Below are 5,000 nucleotides of genomic sequence, written 5' to 3' on the forward strand. Positions count from 1 at the left end.
AAATGGCTTGTTGCTTAAAACTTCTGATTAAGGATTTTATCAAAGCATTAAATAACAAAGTGCTTAGTACTTCTCCTTCAGGGGTTTCCGAGCGACATAGCCCTCTGCTCGCTCTTGTAGCCTTGAAACGCTACGGCCTATTCTGGAAGTATCCATTAATCCACCGTTATATATGTCTGCCGACTCCTATCAGGGCTAGTTCGTGTATTTGCCTATTAGCTGTATCAAATGCGGACTTCAAATACCAGGAAAATAGTAAACCCATTACCTCCAAGAATTGATAGAAATGTTATACAATTTTTAACATTCTTGTCTGGCATAAATCTACAAAGATCTGGCGATATGTTATCTCTACGTCTAAATAAAAGCCGATTTAGTATTACTTTTTCATAAGGTTTACAAAAAAAAATTCCCCTGGATTATTTGTCTTTGGTATTTGTGTTATTATACTCTGCGTAAAGGATATTGGTAGCACACCCTTTTCATTTATGAGTCGGAATAGGATCACCAGGGACATTTCTGAGTAGTCTAATGACGTCATACGTAATGCCACCCTCACCAGGAGCTGTTGAATTTTCTCTGGTGAGGGCAACGTCGAGCTCTATCTGCCCTGTCATCGAGTCAGTGAATTCCCTCATGCCTGTATAAGATCCACGTAAGAGAGCAGCTGATTCACTGTTCAGTGAGTCAATGCTAGATATTTTAGCCTATTTGTGGATGAGCTCATCTGCATTTTCTCGGGGATTAGGATGTGAAATCTGAGATGTTATTTTACCTTTTATTTTATTGACACCTTGTCATGCTTTTCCTGTTGGTGCTGAGTTATTTTATGAATTAACAAACTTCTCCCACTTTTTCTGTTGCAATACTGCGACCTCCTGAAACAGTTCCAGTGGGGGGCCGTTCTGTTTCTTCTGTATGCCATACCAATCTTTCGAGCATTGTGTTTTAAGGTTGGTAATAAAGAATCTTGGTCATCACTATATAGATTCGAGGAAGGGACGCGAGGTTTCTTTGTAACCTGGATTACAGTATCTCGATATTCAAGTATCTTGGAAACTAAAGCTGCATGCGCAAACTGGATGATAATTCGTGTACCAATCGTAAATATACTGAACAAAATCAGATGTTTTGTCAACTGGGATTTTTATCCTCATCCTATTATTACAATGAACTTTTATTTCTGACAAAAGATGCAAAATGATCTGACATTAAATCGTCAGTAGTCCTAGACACAGACCCGGAATCATGCAAAGGGAAACCAAGACCTCGGTCAATTCCTCCACATTTATGGTTGAGCTTAACATTAACTATCAGCTGTACAAAGTTGACTTGAATTATCTTGATTCGTGATCCATTTGTTGGTGCGAACGGGATCACCGAGTTGAGTGCCGCTCGCATTATAGTCTCCAACCATAGTGGTAGGTCTATGCCAAATAGATTCGCTTGTGCATATAGATTAACCACTTTGACATTTATGGGTTAAAAGTGTATGCGGCAAAGTCTTTTTGATATACATCACACACGAGTTATGCTAGTTATGAAGCTTGTACGATATATAAGACAATGTTTTAGGTACAGGCTCACCCTTAGAAAATCTGCATCCCTGTAGACAAAGTAAAACAATATTATCGTCGGACACTTTCCCGCGCAAATCGGGTAATCGCCCCCTAAGTGAGGCAATGCTCCAACTCAGGAGGGTGATCCCTTTGTAGTTCGTCACCTCAGCGTTATCCATTCTTAAACTGCGGGTACGTTCTTATTTTTTCTATATGTTCGTGTACCATCTCAAAGTTGAATAAGACTTCCTGGTTCTTTCACCCGGATAAGTTCTTATTTCCTAGTAATTTTCTTTCTGATTTACCACTGAATGATTTAGGGACAGTTTTTTCAGTAAGCATTCGGTTTCGTCCCCCGTCATCCCTTGATATTTTTCGTGCTCACACCTTATCGCTTAATCCTATATTTTTCAGCTCATTTATCTCGGGTCTTTGAAGTTCAATAATCTCTCTTAGTTACTCAACTGTTTTTGTAAATTCACTCGTACTTCTCTCAAAAGCAACCACAAACTTTTCAGACACATCTTTTACACTTTTCCCGAGAGCAGCCATTAACTTTTCAGACACATCTTTTACACTTTTATCTTGAAGTTCATCAATTTCATTTCGCTTACCTGCACAAGCACCATCAAGTTCTCCGGCCAGTCTTGCAATGTGATGTTGGTCTGCACCTGCTGGTCCTTCGGCACTATCACTTACGCTTTCCCTTGCCGAGCAGCCTGTTTGTAATCTACTTTCGGTCATTTGTCGATCCGACGTCCCACCTGCTGTCATGCGCTGCCCTGACGTCCCTCGGGATGCCATGCGCCGTTCCGACGCACCTGATGCCATGCATCACCGAGGTACCTCACATAACACGGCAGCCTGGTGCGTTGTATCGTTGTGTGTGTGCGATGGTGGTTGCTGTGGTCCTTTGCTGTGGTCCTGTCCATTCGGCCACCACTGCCTCTTTTCCCTTCAGGCGCTTGGGCCTCGCCACGTGTTCATGGGCTTCTATTACGTTCGCCTCTTAATGAACACTAAGCCTAAAAATAATTATGTCGACCCTTAGTGATTTGGCCTTGGGTGCCCCTGGTACTTAGAGTTTAAATCTGCCGTATTCCTTGTTTAGAAGATCTTCAATTACATCTCCTTTCCTTTCAACTAATATGAAGGTGTGTTCGTCTCTCCTAAATATCATCTTGGTGCCATGATGCTATTTACCTGCATGCAAAAGCCATCTGTATTTAGAGAGAACGTCTATATCTTTTAGGAAGTCTAGTCTTGCCCTCCGATCTTGGGGTATGAAAGCTCCCTCACACTTGGTTGGACGTAAGGGCCGTCGATTGTAAGGAATTTTCCCGTTTTTCATTGGTCTGTCTTTAGCGTTCGTTTTCTTCGGGTGCTTCTTACTTTGCACAAGTATGAAGTCGTGATCGTTAGTTTCATCATTTTCCTTTTCCCTAGAGGAGATGTCTTCGCTGCTAGACGCGGCTGTCATTTTGCTTGTCAGGGATTGTCTCCATGTCCAGTCCAGTGTCGGTCGATGTTAACGAGGGGCGTCGTCAAATAGACACTCCGATCGAAAACAGGTTGTGTGCAACAGCTGTGATTAACTCAGGTGGGAATTTCAATCACTATCTATCACGTTCACAATATAGCAATTGTAATCACCATAGCAATTGTGTAAACAAAATCACTCACTGGTTCATCATATAGCTGACAGATTTGGAAAGATCTAATTGTCAGGATTATCAGGTCAGCAAAGATTAGGTCGCCAGGTCACGAGAGAGGATAAAAACATACCTGCTCAGAGATCGCTGGCTCTAGACTGAGAGAGAGAAAAGAGAGGGTATCTATCTATTTAATCATTTTTCACTATCTCCATTTATCTATCTATATATAAGTATTTGCGTGTCTAATTACATTTGTATGATTCTCTATCTAAATTCATCTTTCTATCTCTTCTCTATATCTTCCTTTCTTTCTCTCTCCCTCTCTCTTTCCCTCTCTCTCTCTCTCTCTCTCTCTCTCTCTCTCTCTCTCTCTCTCTCTCTCTCTCTCTCTCTCTCTCTCTCTCTCTCTCTCTCTCTCTCTCTCTCTCTCTCTCTCTCTCTCTCTCTCTCTCTCTCTCTCTCTCTCTCTCTCTCTCTCTCTCTCTCTCTCTCTCTCTCTCTCACTCACTCACTCTTTATCTATCTATCTCTCTTTCTCTCTCTCTCTCTCTCTCATTCTCTCTCTCTCTCTCTCTCTCTCTCTCTCTCTCTCTCTCTCTCTCTCTCTCTCTCTCTCTATATATATATATATATATATATATATATATATATATATATATATATATATATATATATATATATATATATTATATATATCATCCTCTCTCCCTTCCTCTCTCTCTCTCTCTTTCTTTCTTTCTTTTTTTCTCTCTTTCTTTCTCTCTCTTTCTCTCTCTCTTCCTTCATCTCTCTCTTTCTCTCTCTCTTCCTTCGTCTCTATCTTTCTCTTTCTCTTTTTCTCTCTCTCTTTCTTTTTCGCTCTCTTTCTCTCTCTCTCTCTTTCTTTCTTTTTTTCTTTTTCTTTCTCTCTCTCTCTCTCTCTCTCTCTCTCTCTCTCTCTCTCTCTCTCTCTCTCTCTCTCTCTCTCTCTCTCTCTCTCTCTCTCTCTCTCTCCACAGCTTTGATTATCACTTTCATCATTAATTTGATTAGAATCACTGTTATTTTTACGACCCCTACTACCATTAAAGGTTGTACAATTATAACAATTACTGTTGTTATTGATATGATTACAATTTATATTGTTTTCGTGTTTGTGTTGCTTTCATTGTCATCATCAACATTATTATCATTATAATTATTATCATTTATATATCTATAAGTTTTGTTATTATCGTCTTTAGCATCATCGCCCTCATTTATCATCAATATTATTATTATCATTATTACAAATATCCCATTATTACTGTTATTATTACTATTACAGTTTTTAATATTGCCAACATCTAAATTGTTAACATTGTCCTTATTCAAAATTACTAACATTACGGCTATGATCATTGACAGACAGTTACAATTATGATTATGCTTATTGTTATCATTGCTATCAGTGTTGCCATCCCTATCTCTATGTTTATCAACAATAGCACTATTATTAACAGTAGGATTGTTATCAATATGTCAGTATTACTATTATCATCATCATAAATCCCATGATTACTACTGAAATTGTTGCAATGGAGTTTTGGTAAGACTGATGCTGCTGTTAGTTTCAATTTCATTATCATCATTGTTGATATCTGACTGTTTGCACAAGTGCATGCAAATTTTGTCTCTAGCATGAATCGTGACAATGTCATTGATAAATCTTGCCATACGCGCAATTGCCATTAGTTAGCAATTATCATCCTCTCTGATGAAGTATCGGTCACGTTATAAATTTAGCGAGAATGAGATGAAGAATTAC

The 5,000-nt window shown here is 39.1% G+C and overlaps 1 protein-coding gene across 1 annotated transcript in view; it reads right to left on the reverse strand.

Moving 5' to 3' along the window:
* LOC122256801 (carboxypeptidase B) overlaps nucleotides 1-2,196 on the reverse strand; it is a 23,894-nt gene extending 21,698 nt beyond the window's left edge. Inside the window, exon 1 of the mRNA XM_043021739.2 lies at nucleotides 2,174-2,196. The gene's annotated coding sequence lies outside the window, so the exon portion shown is untranslated. The remainder of the gene's footprint in view (nucleotides 1-2,173) is intronic.
* Nucleotides 2,197-5,000: the final 2,804 nt, after the last annotated feature.

Source organism: Penaeus japonicus, unplaced genomic scaffold (assembly GCF_977035675.1).
Source record: "Penaeus japonicus unplaced genomic scaffold, GWHDUDI00000001_assembly GWHDUDI00000024, whole genome shotgun sequence".
Taxonomy (NCBI): domain Eukaryota; kingdom Metazoa; phylum Arthropoda; class Malacostraca; order Decapoda; family Penaeidae; genus Penaeus; species Penaeus japonicus.